General features: G+C 39.7%; 1 protein-coding gene across 4 annotated transcripts in view; it reads right to left on the reverse strand.

Annotated features, from left to right (window-relative positions):
- Nucleotides 1–19717, reverse strand: part of BICRAL (BRD4 interacting chromatin remodeling complex associated protein like) — a 104183-nt gene that overhangs the window by 57400 nt on the left and 27066 nt on the right. The gene's annotated exons all lie outside the window — the stretch shown is intronic.

Consider the following 19717-nt stretch of genomic DNA (forward strand, 5'->3'; position numbering starts at 1 on the left):
CAAACAAATGGAATTCTAAACATCTGAATATAATCCACAAGCTATTTTTATACTTGCTAAGCACAGACTGGTCATTTCTAAACAGTCTGATGTAATTTTTGCAATGCAAAGATGCTGGAAGTACTGCCAGACCACAGGATGGTAGCAGCAAGCTGTCAATTCAACAGCACAGGAAGGACACTCTTCAGTATCACCAGTTATCAAAAAAAATCCCGAGTAAGGAAGGTCCAGTAAAGCTAATTTTTTGTATGCTTTAGTGAAAAGCAACAGAAACACGTTTTATAACTTAAAAAGCCCAAGACTGCAGTGGAAAAGCTCATCAAAATCCTCAAACTTGGACAGAGTGAGACAAAAAGGCAAATTTTATCTCACAAATATATAATAATGTTCTGGAAAGCTTAGTCAAAATTCACATCTACACTCATCTAAAGTGGAAAATAGTTACATAAATAAATCACCTACTTTTTTAGTTTTTATATGAGTGCTTGAAATCGAATGACATTTGAATTAACACCTTTTTCTATACTCACTTTTCTATACTCACTTCTTTACTCACTTTCTTTCCTGCTTTCTTTTATTTATTTATTTATTTATTTATTTATTTATTTATTTTTTTCAATTTTTTATTTATTCATGATAGTCACAGAGAGAGAGAGAGAGGCAGAGACACAGGCGGAGGGAGAAGCAGGCTCCATGCACCGGGAACCCGACGTGGGATTCGATCCCGGTTCTCCAGGATCGCGCCCTGGGCCAAAGGCAGGCGCCAAACCGCTGCGCCACCCAGGGATCCCTATTTATTTATTTTTTAATTGATTTTTATTGGTGTTCAATTTACCAACATACAGAAAAACACCCAGTGCTCATCCCGTCAAGTGTCCACCTCAGTGCCCGTCACCCATTCCCCTCCAACACCCGCCCTCCTCCCCTTCCACCACCCCTAGTTCGTTTCCCTGAGTTAGGAGTCTTTATGTTCTGTCTCCCTTCCTGATATTTCCCAACATTTCTTCTCCCTTCCTTTATATTCCCTTTCACTATTATTCATATTCCCCAAATGAATGAGAACATACACTGTTTGTCTTTCTCCGATTGACTTATTTCACTCAGCATAATACCCTCCAGTTCCATCCACGTTGAAGCAAATGGTGGGTATTTGTCGTTTCTAATTGCTGAGTAATATTCCATTGTATACATAAACCACTTTCTTTTCCTGCTTTACTCACTTTCTTTCTTTCTTTCTTTCCTCTTTACTGAACTCTCAAATAAGGGAGTCAAGTAACTTATAGACAGCCTCCAGTGGTCTAAGAATAGAACACGAAATTAATTCATTCACTAATTTATTTTTTAAAATATTTTATTTATTTATTCATGAGAGACACAGGCAGAGACAGAGGCAGAGGGAGAAGCAGGCTCCTCACAGGGAGCCCAATGTGGAACCTGATCCCCGAACCCGGGGATCACGACCTGAGCCAGAGGCAGATGCTTAACCACTGAGCCACACAGGTGCCTCTAGTTCCATCTAATGAGATATCTGTGCCTACAACACAACCCTTTCCCTTAGGAAAGAGATAAAAATTTTTATTAGTTTGACCCTATCATATCACTTCTGGATCATTTAAAATAGGACAGACCCATCCAAATAGCCATTTTTTCAAAGAAGATATCCAGATGGCCAATAGACACATGAAAATATGCTCAACCTCACTGATTATCAGGGAAATGCAAATCATAATCACAATGAGGTATCACAATGAGCCAGAATGCTTAGTATAAAAAAAGACAAGAAATAACAAGTGTTGGCAAGGTGTTTCAGGGAACTCTCACAAACTGGGGGAACATGAACTGGTGCAACTACAACAGAAAACAATACAGAGGTTCCTCAAAAAAGTAAAAATAGAAATACCCTACAATTCAGTAATTCCACTACTTGGTATTCATGCAAAGAAAATGAAAACTCACCAATGTTGATTGCAGTATTATCTGCAATAGCCAAGATATGGAAGCAACCTAAATGCTCACTGACAGATGAATGACGATATATTAACACACCCATGTATGCACGCATGCACCCATCCACCAATGATGGAATATTACTGAGATCTTGCCATTTGTGACAACATGGATGAACCTAGAGGGTATTATGCTAAGTGAAGTAATCAGACAAAGAAAAATACCATATGATTTTATTCATATGTGGAATTTAAAAAAACAAACAAATAAACAAGAAACCAGCAATAGACCCATAAATACAGAGAACAAACTGGTGGTTGCCAAAGGGGCAGGAGTGGGCAAAATGGGTGAAGGGGAGTGGGAGATACAGGCTTCCAGATTATAGAATAAGTCATGGGGGCAAAAGGTACATCATTGGGAATATAGTCAATGGTATTTTAATAGTGTTGGCTGGTGATGAATGGTAGCTACATGTGTGGTGAACATAGTATAATGAATAGAGTTGTTGAATCACTACATGGTACACCTGAAACTAATGCAACATTGTCAATTATACTTCAATAGAAAAAGATAGGATAGACCCACGGTTCTTGCTATTATTCAGTATCATTCTTTTGGACAAATTAGAGTAATTTTTTCTTTTATTTTTAAAGATTTTATTTATTTATTCATGAGAGACACAGAGGCAGAGGCAGAGCATAGGCAGAGGGAGAAGCAGGCTCCATGTAGGGAGCCTGATGCGGGACTCGATCCCGGGATTCCAGGATCATGCCCTAAGCCAAAGGCAGCTGCTCAACCACTGAGCCACTCAGGTGTCCCTAGAGTAATTTTTTCTTGTTTCATGTCTTCACAGTCTTGCCTAAAGAACACCCTATTTCCCTCTCTAAATATTTAAGTTTTTAGATTTTGCCTGAGTAAAATTATTTCTTTATGAAGGTTTGTCATTATTTAACTTTTTCTTAAACTTCTGATAGTTTGCAACTTCTATTAATGATTCTCGTAATATCCATATAATTTTTCTTTAAGAAAGCACATTAATATAGCATGATATATTAAGCAATACCATTATAATTTATCATACTAATGATAATGAGGACTAGATTAAATGATTATTTATTAGGTAAGCTTTGGAGGGCTAAACAAACATAATAATGTTGCAGCTCTCGAGTAGCTGATAATCTTTTTTTTTTTTATTTTAAGATTCATTTATTCATGAGAGACACACAGAGAGAAGCAGAGACATAGGCAGAGGGAGAAGCAGGCTCCTTGCAGGGAGCCCAATGTGGGACTCAATCCCGGATCCCGGGATCATGCCCCAAGCTGAAGGCAGATGCTCAACCGCTGAACCACCCAGGCATCCTGAGTAGCTGGTAATCTTATTACAAAGGCAAGACCTACAACTAAAATAATTTTCCAAACTACAGAAGGCATTATCAGTATGCATGAAAATAAACATATACTAGTATGGATATTCACAGTAATATTAAGTCCCTTTTACTATTAATTGATATGCCAAGGCACATGAGGTAATAAAAACTGTAATAATAGCTAACATTTACTAAGTGCCTTTCCTCTGCCAGGCACTTCATATGGTTCTAATCCTCTAACACAATCCTGCCAGGTATGCACAGTTACCCCAATTTTTACAGAGAACATAAGATGCTTGCCCAACATTGCAGAGTTTGTTAAGTAGCAAGTCAGAGGTTTGAACTCAAATCTGTAATTCCCAAGCTTGTGCTGCTTCTCATCTCTGCGGGTGGAAATATCAGGATTTTTGGAAGGTTCAATTTCTAGAAATGTTTCTCATGCCAAAAGATAGCAATGGAGAATCTTAAAACATTTTCTCCCACAGCAAAAAATCTCACTATTCCATCAATTAAAATTCTACAGTTTTAAATAAACTAGTTATATGGTATTTTTGCTGAGAAAAGGGAAGCATATTATTTTAAAATTACCACTATAAAAAGGTATGCACAAGTAGGGAAAAATAATATTGGCACTGGCCTGTAGAAAGCTTTGGGAACACTGGGGCAGAGAGTAAGATTTTATGGTCTTTTCCATGTAGAACTGCAGGTAAAGGAGTCCTTTGAACAAAAAAGGATGGCAGGGTTCTATAATGAAAAAACTTTGGGAAATGCTACATATTATATATATTTCTTGGTTAATTCATAATGCATGTCAGACCTCTTGCTTTTTTTTTCTTTTAAGATTTTTAATTTTTATTTATTTTTTTAAATTCATGAGAGACAGAGAGAGAAGCAAAGATAGGCAGAGGGAGAAGCAGGCCCCATGCAGGGAGCCCAATGCAGGACTCCAGGATCACGCCCCAAGCCAAAGGCAGATGCTCAACCACTGAGCCATCCAGGTGTCCCAGACTTCTTGCTTTTTAAAACTCAACGTTTCATTTGTTGACTTTGCCACAGAGCCCTCCTTTCTCCCCTAACTGCATCCCCAAGCCCCTTAATTCTCAGAAGGTCTAGAGTAGCTCAGCTGTCCCAACAGAGTATGAGTCAGTGAAAGCCACATATATGATTTAAAATTTTCTAGTAGTTGGTTGAGCGTCTGCCTTCAGCTGAGGGTGTGATCCTGGGATCCCGGATCAAGTCCCACATGGGGCTCCTTGCGGGGAGTCTGCTCCTCCCTCTGCCTGTGTCTTTGCCTCTCTCTCTCTGTATCTTTTATGAATAAATAAATAAAATCTTTAAAATTTTCTAGTAGTCAAACTTTTTAAGTGTAATCAATTTTAATATATTTTATTTATTTCAGAATATCCAAACAATATTTTGGACTAAATGAAAAATATTAATATAAATATATGTATTTAATATTTTAATATTTATTTAATCATTCCAACATGTAATTAGTATAAAACAAATGAGATAGTTTACATCCTTTTTTTCATACAGTCTTTAAAATCTGGTGTGGATCTTACACTTAGAATATATCACAACTGGTGCTAGTCACATTTCAAGTGCTAACAGCCATTTATGTCCGGTGATTACCATATTGGACAGTCCAAGTCTAGAGATGTTTATAGAATTTAGGTAAAACATTAGCTTAAGGGGTCATTTCCCCCTTGTTAGGTCTTACAGATAGCCACAAAGTGGAAATCTTTAAGAACAGCTGAAGTGTAAATAAGTATTTACCCTAATTTATAGTTTCCCAGAGATTTTGTCAGTTTTTTTATGGAAGGGGATGGAGGGAGGGGAGTTGCATAACCTTATTTTCACCAGAATATAACCCTGCTCGCCATATGTACACGTGCAGATTAATTTGAAATAAGAAAAAAGTTGATCATTAAATAGATTAACACTAGTTGGACTGAAATAATCCTAATCTAAGAAACAAAATTAATGTTACATGCCTGTCACATACTTAAATACTTTTTTTCTAAAAATAAGTTATTATTGGTTCAGTGGGTAGAGCATGTGACTCTTGATCTCAGGTGTCGTGAGTTCAAGCCCCATGTAGATCTTACTAAAAACATTTAGGAAAAATAAATTATTTGTTTTTGTTTGTGTAAAATGACTGTAGTTATTCCATGGGGAAAAAAAATCCAAAAATAAATTATTTGAAAATAAAAGCAAGCAAACGATTTGTTAAAAGGAAAACTGATGCTGAGAGCTTCTGGATCCGTAGTCTCACAGAAGCCTCACATCTCACTCATCTCCATTTTTATAAACCAGGAAGGAAGACTTGCTCTTGGCTGGTGGTTCTCAACCACCTGGGGGCCTGTTAAAAATTAAAATTCTCAGGGCTGCGCTGCCCTGGTGGCTCAGCAGTTTAGCGCTGCCTTCGGCCCAGGGCATAATCCTGGAGACCCGGGATCAAGTCCCACGTTGGGCTCCCTCCATGGAGCCTGCTTCTCTCTCTGCCTCTCTCTGTCTCTGTGTCCCTCATGAATAAATAAATAAAATCTTTAAAAAAAAAAAATTCTCAGGGCCATCCCAGACCTACTGGGTTGGGAATTCAGGGGGTGGCTAAACAGGCCATCTGGGTAATTCTGATGCACATTCAAGTCTGAGAACCACTAGATTAACACAGAACTAGTACTTAACCATCTGTTTAACTCCAAAAGCTGTGTATTTTTTAGAAGTGTTTTGAGGTGTGGCTTTTTTTTTTTTTTTTTTTTTTGGTGGAGGGCCTTGGGAATATCTGTGTGTATATAAAATACACATAACATAAAATCTACCATCTTGGGACGCCTGGGTTGTTCAGTGCTTGAGCGTCTGCCTTTGGTTTGGGACGTGTTCCCGGGATCCAGGATCAAGTCCCACATTATGCTCCCTGTGGGGAGCCTGTTTCTCTCTCCACCTGTGTCTCTGCACCTCTCTCTGTGTCTCTCTCATGAATAAATAAATAAATCTTAAAAAAAAAAATCGATCATAACAATTTTTTTAATTGTACAGTTCAGGGGTATTAAGTATATTCACATTGTTGTGCAACTGTCTCCACCATCCACCTTCATCTGGAAAACCTGGAAGTCTTCATCTGGAAAACCTGAAACTCTGTACACGTTCAACACTAATTCTCCATTCCACTCTCCCTCTAGCTGCTGGCAACCACCACTGTATTTTCTGTCATTTCTGCTTCTGAATCCAACTCCTTGAGGTACCTCATATAAATGGAATCCAGAAATAGAATCTAGTTTCACTCAACCTCTACAACCGCAGAAAGTTTGGAAAGTACAGAAATGTATAAAGAGGAAAATGAAGATCACTTATGATTCCACTTCCTAGATGTGACTACTACAGACTGAACCGTGTCCCTCCCAAAACTCATGTTTGAAATCCTAACCCTAAGTATAACTGTATTTGGAGATAGAGTCTTTAGGAGGTAATTGAGGTTAAATGAGGTCATAGTTGTAGGGCCCCAATAGGATAAGGCTGTTTTTTTGTTTTTGTTTTGTTTTTTTAAAAGAAAGGGAGAAAAAAGAGGTCAAGGGGGAGGGGTAAGAGGGAGAAAGAGAATCTTAAGCAGATTCCATGCCCAGTGCGAAGTCCAACTTGGGGCTCAATTCTAGGACCCTGCGATCATGAAATGAGCTGAAATCAAGAACTGGATGCTTAACTAACTGAGCCACCTAGGTGCCCAAAGGCTGGTACTTTTATAAGAGGAAGAGACACCAGAGCTCATGTGAGGACACAGCTGTCTGCAAATGAGGAGAGGGCCCTGCACAGCAACCAAATTGGCCAGGACCCAGATCTTGGACTACCCAGTGTCTAGAACTGTGAGAAAATAAATTTCAGTTGTTTAAGCCACCTATAAGCCTATGGTATTTTGTTATGGCATCCTGGGCTAATACCATGGAACATGATTTTTTTTTCACTATTTTTCTTTAGTACATTTTTATATTTAAGGTACATTTTTATTTGTAAATGAAATCAAAGCCCATATGCTTCCCCCCCTACTTTCTCAGCATTTTCTAAAGCTGTGTTCTGCAGAATAGCATTCAGCAGGAACTTAATTTCTGACAACTGGGTTTTAAAGTGACACCAGGTTTCTGCGGCTAAATCAGAGGCTTTTTTGTACTAAACTGGGAATATCAAGATGGGAATCTGTTAGATTTGATCTCTAAATGTTTTTGGGGAAACTGTATTACATCCCCTGCTCTTCTAAAAAAAGGACACGACTATACAACTAATAGGAATTTCTTTTTTTAAAAATATTATTTACTTATTTATTCATGAGAGACACAGAGCATGAGAGAGAGAGGCAGAGACACAGGCAGAGGGAGAAGCAGGCTCCCCACAGGGAGCCCGATGTGGGACTCGATCCTGGGTCCCAGGATCACAACCCAGGCTGAAGGCGGCGCTAAACCGCTGAGCCACCCGGGCTGCCCACTAATAGGAATTTCAAGGGGCAATGCCCAGTCTTGGAAGGAAATAGTGGCTGACAGGAATAATTCACTTTAGACAAAAAGTCCTTTTCATTTCCTAAGGAACCATTCATTCATACATTTCATTAAAGTTTTAATATTACTTTTTTATGGCAATAATTTTATTTTTATTTTTATTTTTTTTTTATGGCAATAATTTTAAACAGCAGTGATAGCTGAGACCCACAAGGGTCAAGCACTATGTAAATCTTTATATGCATGATCTCACTTGATCCTTACAAACTTCCTCTGAATGGTAAATTCTCAATCCAGAGGGAGAATCTGGGCACATGCCCTCAGGGAGGTTATGTAATTTACTTAAAGGAAAAGAGCAAGGAGTGGAGCTCCGATCTGTCTGGTTCCAAAGCTATTATTAACTATAATGCTTCTTTAAGTCACATCAACTGCCTTGTTTGAAAACTTTTATGATTTTTTAGTATGTAAGGGAAAAATTCATATACTTTGACTTTGCATTTAGTGCATTTCACAAACTGATCCCAAAGTCCCTTCCCAGCCTTCCATCCCCCCCCCCCCCCTTTTCTTTTCTCTTTTACAAACTTCTCACTCGATCAAAGAACCTTCCTCACTGGCTCGCCTCCTCTTTAAAAAATAATAATAAAACAAGCCAAAACTCTCCAATGAATCCTCATTTTCTTCACTGTAAAAGTCCTTTCCACCCTCAACTGTGAATACCTGCAATGCCCTACACAACTGCTCTCTCTGCCCCCCACCCCCCCAGGCCCTCTGCCCTCCCTCAGATTCTATCCCTCATTGACTTGCCATGCCCTGAACTCACCAGGCATGTTCATGTCTCAAGCCCCTTGCACTGGCTGCTCTCTGCCTGGAATGCGGTTCCTTCAGCTATCTTCAGTCTTCAGGCTTGTCCCTTTCTTCAAGTCTCTGCTCAGATGATCCATGACCTACCATGACCACCTTTCCATCCCCCAGCACTCTACATTTTCCTTATTTTGCTTTATTTTCCCTCCTATATCTTACTATAGTGTTTACCTAGGTTTATTGTCTGTCTTCCCATGAGAGCAGGGGCTTGGTCTTTTCTTCACTAAGGACCTGGGAACCCAGAATGGCATCTGGTACAAATTAGGTGCTCAATAATTGCTGAATGAATGAATGGGTGGATGCTGTCACACACATAAAAGGCTCTCCTTTGCTCTCACTTGTACCACTCACTTGGCACTTAGCATACACTGTTGTGTTTTTTTCTGTGTGCACCTACTATTCACCTAACTTGATTACGTGTTCTTGTAACCTCTAAGTGCTCTGTACAATATTAGCACTAAACAAATATTTGATGATGAAATACCAGTGCAGTGCCTTTTTCTTTCAGAGTAGATACAGTAATGTTTTTTCAAAAGATTCATTTTTGACATTCCATTTAGAAAAGAAACATTCTGGAAAGCAGTATATGAAAAATTTAGAATATATACTTTTAAATTAATCTTAAAAGGATATAAGTATTTTATACACACAGTGACAAATTCATGTCATGCTCTGAAAGGAAAATTTTTGCTTTGTGACTTTCACGGCATCTTATAACCTGAAGACATTCTTGAGAGTCAAGCTCAAGGTAATGTTTTCATAGTTACGCAATATGAAACACAGAATATATTTTAAATGAGAATTATGAGTTGGGAAATTATGTAACATGTGAAAAAAAACAAAGTTAATGTCAATAGGTTTTATGTCACATTTTTTTTGATCTACTGATAGCAGAAAGTTTTAGCTGGGGAGTATTTACCTGTAATGAAAATGTGTTCTATAAAATAATTTATCTAAATTCATATGCAGATATTTATAGAACTAAAATATTCATTTACATGAACACTTAAGCCTACTCTCTATATTGTGCATGTTGTGTTATATCCACAACATGTGTGTTTCTGAAGCCCTGTTTAGACAGCTTTCTAACATGAGCTGCAGATCTTTTCCTCAATTTGACTGCAGCACATGCACAATTCCCTCTGTGAGGATCTGTGGGAAAGCTCTATAAACAGACTCCTTCACGACTTCTGGTAATTTCTTAGTTGATTATATGTCTACTTTAACTGTAAAACTAACATGGCTGTGCAAATGAAAAATGCATATACAGTAATATATTAGTACTTAGAAGTTATCATCAAAAAGATAAGCAAATTTTCCTTGGTATGCATTCAGTGTTTTACATGGCATAATGTCCACTTTATGTATCTAAGGTATGTGAAGGTCCTCCTCACCCCTTTTTTTCAAAGAGCATGGTTACCCAAATTTCATTTTTCTTTCTATTATTCTCTCTGGACATTTACTTTCAGATGGTTTTATCTATGTGACATGTGCTGTAACAGAAAATAATAAGGATATCGTGTGATGTATAAAGTCAGATGAGGGACGCCAGGGTGGCTCAGAGGTTAAGCGTCTGTCTTTGGCCCAGGGCCTGATCCTGGAGTCCTGGGATCGAGTCCCACATCAGGCTCCCTGCATGGAGCCTGCTTCTCTAGGTCTCTGCCTCTCTCTCTCTCTGTGTCTCTCATGAATAAATGAATAAAATCTTAAAAAAAAAAATAGAAGTCAGACGAATAAGTAAAATAGTCTTAAAATTTGAATATAAAAAAAAAAAAGCCATCTTGTGGAGCCTGGGTGGTTCAGTCCATTAAGAGCCTGCCTTGGGATCTGGTCACAGTCTGGGGTCCTGAGATCAAGCCCTGGGGTCCTGAGATCAAGCCCTGCTCCCTGCTCCATGGTGAGTTTGCTTCTCCCTCTCTTCCCTTGCCCCTTTATCTCTCATTCAAATAAATTAATAAAATCTTGAGGGAAAAAAAAAAGCCATCTTAAGGTCTATGGATAGAAGCAGTTCCAAACATACCGAGTTGTAAATATTCACTTTTTTTAAAAGATTTTATTCATTCATTCATGAGAGACACACACAGAGAGAGGCAGAGACACAAGCAGGTTCCATGCAGAAGCCTGACATGGGACCCGATCCCGGGACTCCAGGATCACGCTCTGGGCTGAAGGCAGGCACCAAGCCGTTGAGCCACCCAGGGACTCCCTAAATATTCATCTTGTAAGTGTGATCACACCTAGAACAAAGGGGTTGGGCTCCCATAGATCTCTCCAATCCTAAAATGCTCAGAGATCTGGAGAATCAGAATACAAATAGGAAGAATAAAAAGTGACCTATTTCTAAATATATTTCTTTGCACTTCTAGGAAACGCCTGAGTCTAAATATAGCAGCATTGATTTTTATTTTAAATCCTAGAAGAAATACTTCCAAATCAAAACCATACAAAAATAGCTTTTACTCTTAGTAATCAGGAGGAAAAAAATCTGATTTTTTTTTTTGTAGGTAATAGTCTCTACATGGAGAGAGTTACTTCTAAATTTTAAGAGATCTCCCACATTAAATCTAGTTTTCTACTTCTCAGGTAATATCCAGTTTATTTTATTTTATTTATTTATTTATTTTTAATTTTTATTTATTTATGATAGCCACACAGAGAGAGAGGCAGAGACACAGGCAGAGGGAGAAGCAGGCTCCCTGCACCGGGAGCCCGATGTGGGATTCGATCCCGGGTCTCCAGAATCACGCCCTGGGTCAAAGGCAGACGCCAAACCGCTGCGCCACCCAGGGATCCCTAATATCCAGTTTAAAACATTAAAATTTGTTCTAGAAAACTTTCTTTGATATGAATTCTAACTTTGTAACTAATGCGCTTGCCAAACACAAAGATTTTAAATTTAATTTCCCAAAATGGCATCCAGGTTTCTCCAGTTGTGTTTATTGAGAAGTGATTTTTAAAAATATTTATTACACCTCCTTTTTAAAAATTTATTTATTCATGAGAGACACAGAGAGAGAGAGAAAGAGGTAGAGACACAGGCAGAGGGAGAAGTAGGCTCTATGCAGGGAGCCTGACGTGGGACTTGATCCCAGGTCTCCAGGATCAGGCCCTGGGCTGAAGGCAGGCGCTAAACCGCTGAGCCACCCAGGCTGCCCAGAGAAATGATTTTTTTTAACTTTTATTTTTAAGTAATTCTATACCCCACGTGGAGCTTGAACTCACAACCCCAAGATCAGAAGTCATATGCTCTATTGACTGAGTCAGCCAGGTGCCCTGAGAAATGATTTCTAAAAAAATAAATTATAAGTGATCCTAATTTATTTTATATTCATAAAACTATCAGTTATACTGCACTGAAACTAAACTCACTCAACAACTATGGGTTGTTTTTTTTGTTTTTGTTTTTTTTTAATTCAGGGGAAATGCTTAGGGTTTTAAAACTTATTGCTAAAAACACACTGATGGGAGTGGCCCTAGCAGTATAAAAAATTTCCAGGAGCACTACACAATTCTAAAATAAAAATTTAACCAAAAAACCAGATAAGCTGATTTATCTTTTTGAAAATGACAACAGGAGTCCTATCTAAAATACACTGCAAGCAACTTTTAAGTATAGTTGATTCTAATACATACAACAGCAGTCTTATTACTCTTTAGTTATGGTCAAAATATTGACAGTCCACATACCAAATTTTGAAATTCTCTGACATTACACTTACCACAAGATTTTGAAATTCTTCATCTCCCCAACTTAGGCTTCCCACTAATATGTAGTGATAGGGTGGGTTCTCATTGGGCAAGGAAGAAAATTCAAGTTAGTTCTTAAAGCCTTGTGTGAAGAACTCAACTCACACATGCCTCAAACTGTTCAGTGAGCAGCAGGAGGTTCCAGAGCTGCAGGTCAGCCCTGGTGAACTCCAGACTCTACAGTGAGAATGTTTCATGATGTACTACTGCTGCCTATCAGGGCTAAGCTTTCTTGTATGGTCAAAAAGTAAAAAACAAAAAATTCCTTTTGACATGTTATCTTACTGGCCACACTTAGTAATATGCCTTACATTCAATCTATAGTATGGCCTCTTTATTTTTTTTTATTTTATTTAAATTCAATTCACATGTATTATTGGTTTCAGAGTTGGAAGTTAGTGATTCATCAGCTGCATATTGTATCCAGGGTTCATTACATCATGAGCCCTCCTTGACGCCCATCACCCAGTTACCCCAAACCCCTCCCCCTCCCTCTCCAGTACTGCCTCTTTAAAAGAATGTTTCCTTAAAGTGAATCACTCTTTGAACATCTTAAATACTTTCTCCCAAAATCTGTACTTCTAATTACTGTGCTTACATTGATATTCCAAGCAAGAGAACAACTTGAGCTGCACCATGTCATGTTTAATTAAGGTCCTCAGTGTTCTCTTTTCCGATTAGGATTTTTTTTTAAGTGAAAGATATGATTCATATTCTCTGATTGCTACCAAATATAGAGCTAAAATGGTCCCCATGTTTGACTCATGCTATGCAAATAAAAACTGAATTATCTGCAGAAGGGGCAGGATAACTGTTTTGATCTAGAATTTAACAATCACTAGAAGGGACTCTTGTTTTCTTTCATCACAGTTTTTATTTATCTATAAAAGCACTACCTTTGCCTATTCTTCCTACTGAAGTAATGGTCATCCAATTTTAAGATATTAAAATTTTCAGTAGGCAGTCATCCATAGATTAAATTTATTTATTTATTTTTAAAGATTTTATTTATTCATGAGAGACACACACACAGAGGCAGAGACATAGAGGGAGAAGCAGGCTCCATGCAGGGAGCCTGATGTGGGACTGGATCCTAGGACTCCAGGACCCCGCTCCCGGGGCCAAAGGCAGGCGCTAAACCACTGAGCCACCCAGGGATCCCCATCCATAGATTAAATTTATACATGGGCTTAATACCAATGGCAAAATATATGATGTGTGGATCTATAGTATATATTCAAACCCTGTCTCTGACCCTTAGTAAAGCAACTTTGGGTAAGTTATTTATCCTTTGTCAACCTCAGTGTTTCATTATCTATAAAATACAGACAAAACCTACCTCCAGGGTTATTATGAGAATTTAATAATATTAAATACCCAGTAGGGCCTGAATTAATGTTAAGGTTTAACTCTTTCCTTCCATTTTCTTCCTGTGAAAAATATTTCAATTACAGGTCAGGACATAAAACCTAATGTCTGATGATACAAAGAAGCATCCTGGATTGTGGTTGAACTGAGATAAGCCTTTTCTAAAGAGACAGTCCTTTTCACACCTCATTCCCTCACTTTCTCACATTCAGGATTTTTAGTCCAGGTAGAAGTGTTTAATGTGTTTGCAAGACAGCCAAAGAACCCACAAAACCAAAAAATGTTCAACTTTACAACTTTATTAAAAAGAAATTTGTCATTAAGTCACAATCATATGAATTAGAGTTGTTGAATATTAAGGGAAAGGGGAACCTCGGTTTAAGACCTAGTACAGTGAGGTCTCAGGATCTTTTCTTGAATGCAAGAACATGAGGTAAGGAGAAAAGGTCAAAGCCCCCAGTTTTTCTCCCCAAGACCTCTTTCTTCCACTTTCCCATACAATGTGGCCCGCCCCCTGAGTTCTCCTGAACTGCATTACAAATGGGTGAGCCATCCCCAGCAGAGCCATAACCTGAGTTCCTATCTCCATGAAGTGAGGTACCACATATAAGGTTCCCATTTTAGGGCCTTCCTTTAAAGTCCACATCCCATTCCTTTTCTGTCAGTAATCCCACTTCCCCACACACATTTAACAACCCCTTCCTTTCGGCTAGCCCCCTCACTTACTGCATCTTCCACCACTTCTACTCAAGAACATTATGGACCACAGAGAACCATGTCCTGCAAATGGATTTGGTATGTTACAGAATTCTTGTTGCCTCATGACAGCCAAGTACTATTTCTTGTGTCCATGTTCCCCCACATCTGATATATTCTATAAATTTAGAATGTATCCTCTCTCCTTAAACTCAAAGCCCTTTCGCCTCTGCCCCTGACAAATGACCTTGCTATATTCTCAGTAAAGACCACAGACATCTTTTTTTTTTTTTTTCAAACATCTATTTTGAATCCTATAATCTACCCTGTTCTGTTCTCTCATTTCACTTTACTGTTACTCTATAGGCGCTGGGGAACAGAGGACCTTATAAAAATGTGAATGGCATCACTCAGCGGAAATAATGCAGACAGGGAGGTTGAGGGAAGTGCAACACACTTCCACTTAGTATCGTTTGACTCTTTATAAAACGATTTTCCATGGGGCGCCTGGGTGACTCATTCCATTAAGCATCTAACTCTTGATTTTGGCTCAAGTCATGCACGGTCGCAGGGCTGTGAGATCTAGCCCGAAGTCAGGCTCCACCTTGAGATTCTTTTCCCTTCCCTCTCCCTCATGCATGTGTGCATGCTTGCTCTCGGTCTTTCTCAAAACAAAGAAAAATCTTTAAAAAAGGATTTCCTCAGTACTAATTTTCTGCCCCCCTTGCTTGTAATCTGCTTTTCCCCATTACCCACAGAGACCAAAATGTGTAAGGCACTGTAGATTTCAACCTATCCCTTTGGTTCCTATCATTTTACTCTACCTGGGTTGTCAGACTATTTAGTCAGCAAAAGTTTACTGAGTGCCCGGCTTGTTTTAAATGTTGCGCTAAAGGGTTAGAATCAGTCAGTGAACAAGGAAAGAAAATATACAAGGTTCCTTGGTCCCCTCCAGAATCTCTAGATGACTGTTCTGCACAGATTGGGACCATGGTTAAGTGGAGATGCTCTCCTTTAGCCCCAGGAATTTGCGATTCAATTTCTTTTTTTTAAGACTTTATTTACTCATAAGACACACAGAGAGAAGCAGAGACATAGGCAGAGGGAGAAGCAGGCTCCCCAGGACCTGCTGGGGGACTTGAGCCCGATGCGGGACCCAATCTCGCACCCCAAGATCATGACCTGAGCCAAAGGCAGATGCTCAACCGCTGAGCCACCCAGGTGCCCTATGATTCGATTTATAAAGCTACTTTCTTCCACAGAAAGTACAGTACTCTGCAAATAGTCCAGGGCAGTGTGCAAATAGCACCTGTACCTGCCACAAATGTCTAGATGTTAACTCATTTTTTATTGCAGTAAAACATACAACATCTAGTCTTTAAGTGCCCGGCTCAGCGGCCTTCCATCCATTTACAACTGCTAAGCAGCTGCAGCCACTACCTGACTCCAGAATTTTTCACCAGCTCACCTTGAAATTTGGTACGTGCCCCATAAACTCATTTTTTATTAATCGAGAATGATTTTCATGGTTAACTTCATGGTCCCCACTCCCACTGCCTTCTCTTGCTCTCCTACTCACGGAACATTCCAAGCTTCCTCAGTTTAATTGCCCGTCCCCCTCCACGACCACCTGCAGGGAGCACCTTCAGGTCCCTAGCTTCACTCTTCTGTCACAGCTGGCTGGTGGAACTCCAATCCCAGTCAAACCAATCCCCTGCCTGCTCTTGGCTTCCCTGGTAAACAGCTGGTGGTGGCTGGCAGAGAACCACTCAACTAACTGAATCAACTTGTTTCAAATTCAGACCCAAGAATCTGAATTCACAACCAGACAGTCTGCAAAAATCCTACCTTGTTTCCCAGCAACTTACTTCGGGTTTCTGCGTAAAAAAAAAAAAAAAAAAAAGAGATGGTGTGGAGGACTTCCTCGCCTCAAACCGTCTGCACCCCTCTTCCTTAACTGCTGGCCTTGCCTTAGACTTCACTGAGAACACAGAACATAAAGCCCTGTCTTCTACCCCCACTTCATGCGTGTCCTTGCACTGTGCCCATATTCTCTGCCTTCTTTCCTGCTACTCGGCAAGTTGTCCGACTCCCACCAAAGGCAAACCCTCTTCTGTGTGTGTAGGTTCTTTTTTTTTTTTTAAGTGCTATTTATTCATCAGAGACACAGAGACACAGAGAAAGAGGCAGAGGCAGAGGGAGAAGCAGGCTCCATGCAGGGAGCCTGATGTGGGCCTTGGATTACTCTGAGCTGAAGGCAGTCACTCAACCGCTGAGCTACCCAGGTGTCCCATCTTCTTGTGTTTTGAATAGCTTCTCACCTCCTCAAGAATTCTGTACCTTTGGTAGTATTATTGCTCTTCTTCATTAGTCTCTCCCTATTAGATATTCCTATTAGTCTATCCTATTAGATATTCCCATTAGTCTTCTAGGGGCACATGGGTGGCTCAGTTGGTCAAGTGTCTGCCTTCCGCTCAAGGTCATAATCACAAGGTCCCGGGATGGACCCCCCTCCCCGCATTGGGCTCCTTGCTCAGCAGGGAGTCTGCTTCTCCCTTTCCCTCTGCCTGTCACTCCCTCTCGTTCTGTCAAATAAATAAAATCCTTAAAACAACAACAAATGCTCTTCTATCCCCCATCATCTAAAAAGCAGCACTTATTTGACCCTACCTCCCTCTCCAGCCACTGCTGTGCTGTTGCTCTCCTCACCTTACAGAGGAACTTCCCCAAGAAGTGGGCTTCATTCACCTCACCTCATTCCACTTTCAGTGCATTCCAATTTGGCTTTCAACCCCATATGCCACAGAAACTACTTGTCAAACAGCCACTTCCCTGTTGCCAAATCCTAGTGGTCACTTTTCTATCCTCAACATGCTCAGCAGCATTTGGCAGAGATTATTCCCTCTTTCTTGAAAAGGATAATCCACTCAACCACTACCATGGCTAAACCTTTTCAGTCTCTTTTGCCCAAACCTTAGTCCCTGGAAGTGTTTTATGGTTTGATATTAGGGTTCTATGATCACAAAGGGTCTCAACCAGTTCCACGACATGCCATCCATATTGCTACGGACTCCCACAACTTAAGCGCACACCTAACAGTCCAATTTGAATATCCACTGCCTACTTGACTTTCCATTTGGATGTCCTGCAAGTATTTCAAACACATAACAGGTTCTACACAGAATGACAAATGGCACTGTCAGTCATCAAGGCTTAGGCTAGAACCTTGAAGGCATTCTTGATTTCTCCCTGTCTCCACAGCCAATCCATTAAGCAAATACTTCTGATTCTACCTCCAAAATATATCTGGAACATAACTGCTTTGCTCCATCCCCATTACCACTGTATTTGCCTAAAATACTGTCAATCTTAGGCTGGCCACTGCAATAGCCTCCTGGTTCTCCTCTCCACTTCCTCCCTTGACAAAAACATTGTTGCCTTAATGAAAGCTCTTCAGAAGCTTGTCATTTTTAGTAACATAAAACTCCCAAACTCCTGGTACAGATGCATTAGGGAAGTCCTATAGGGTCTTATTTCCTGTCTTCCCCAATATACTATAAATCCATGAGGGCAGAGATCTTGCCTGTCTTGAATTCCACCAAAGGCTAATTTATTTTTTTTTAACCAATTATTTATTTTAAAAGTAACATCACAAAAAAAGTATATATGGTCCCTGTCCAGAGAAGTTAGATTTCATCACTGACTTGGTTCTCTCATTTTGGTCAGGTCTGCTATTCATTACTTGTTTCTTCCTGACCTTCTGTGTCCTGGATGCATAAAAGGGTCCCATGTTTAGAAAAATTTCACCATTCGATTTCCCCAAACACAAAAGATACCTTCACAATTCAAAATTTTGAAAAGAATCCTTTCGTCCAAGGATTAACCTCTAGGTTTTTCTCCCCAAGATCTTTACCCTATTCCTAATTTCTATATCAATCCTAGATTCAATTCTATTTTTGTTGCACAGCTGTGTGGACTAAACTAGACGGCCCAGCTAGACCTAGAAGCCTGTATGTTATATAACTTCTCAGCAGAATGAGATATACTTCTGAGAATGTACTGAGATTTTAAAGTCTTAGAATAGCTAAACCTTTCTGTAAGAAAAGTTTCCATGATTTGATAAATGGCAGCTAGAGGAGAAAAATAAAAGTGAGAATGAGCAATTAACTGTTGAAAGTCAAAATGATATAGGCCTCAAGTCTCACTCCAATTCAAAAAAGGGCAAGGAGCATAGCGCATAGAGTGTTACAGCAACACTCAAAATGCCGATCTATCACAGTGAAATCACCTGGAGGGTTTTGGAATAACAGACTCCCACATATTCAGATTTAGGGTCTGTTGGGTGGGCCAGAATTTCAAAATGGGGAGTTAGAGACATCAGAAAGTTGAAAGATGCTTAAAACTGAGACTGCCTAACATACCAGATAGGAAACACACACACAAATCCAACTGGTCTTAACAAATAAGGGGGAGGGGAGGTGATGTTACAAATCTACATTTAGATTTGTAACTAACTCCCCGGGAATGCCTGGGTGGCTCAGCAGTTGAGCATCTGCCTTTGGCTCAGGGCTCAGGGCACCATCCCAGAGTCTGGGGGGGATCAGGGATCGGGGATTGAGTCCCACATCAGGCTCCCTGCATGGAACCTGCTTCTCCCTCTGCCTGTCTCTACTTCTGGGTCTCTCATAAGTAAATGAATAAAATCTTAAAAAAAAAAAAAAATGGAACTAACTCCCTCCAGTTTGCTTCTGAAACTCAGATTTGGACACCACAGGTGTAGAGCCAAGAACATGGCTTTTGGGAACCAAGGTCAATTCTATCATTTAAAACTGCAAGACGTGGAACAATTTGTGTATCTGGGTGAACGCTAGTTCCTCTCTAGTATAAAGAGATACTAAAATCAGTATTACAGGACTGATGTAAATAGGCGTTAAGTACAGCAGTAGGCACATACATTCGGCAGCGTTCAATATAGGGTAGGTCTTATCAAGGTGTCTGCAACAGCCACAACATATATACAAACACAAGGACACGCCTCCTGGTGCCACTATGTTACTCTTACCCACTAGAATGAACTACTCACTTTCCATCTCTGAACTCCTAGAGAGATGAGGTTTTTTTGTTTTTGTTTTTAGAGAGATGAGTTTTAGGGACTTTTTTCCCCTCCTTCCAATCATCTTTTCAGTAACAACTGACAACAGTTAAAAGCCCACACACATCTCTTAAGACAGACCTTAAGACAGG

This window comes from Vulpes lagopus, chromosome 1 (genome assembly GCF_018345385.1).
Source record: "Vulpes lagopus strain Blue_001 chromosome 1, ASM1834538v1, whole genome shotgun sequence".
Lineage (NCBI taxonomy): Eukaryota > Metazoa > Chordata > Mammalia > Carnivora > Canidae > Vulpes > Vulpes lagopus.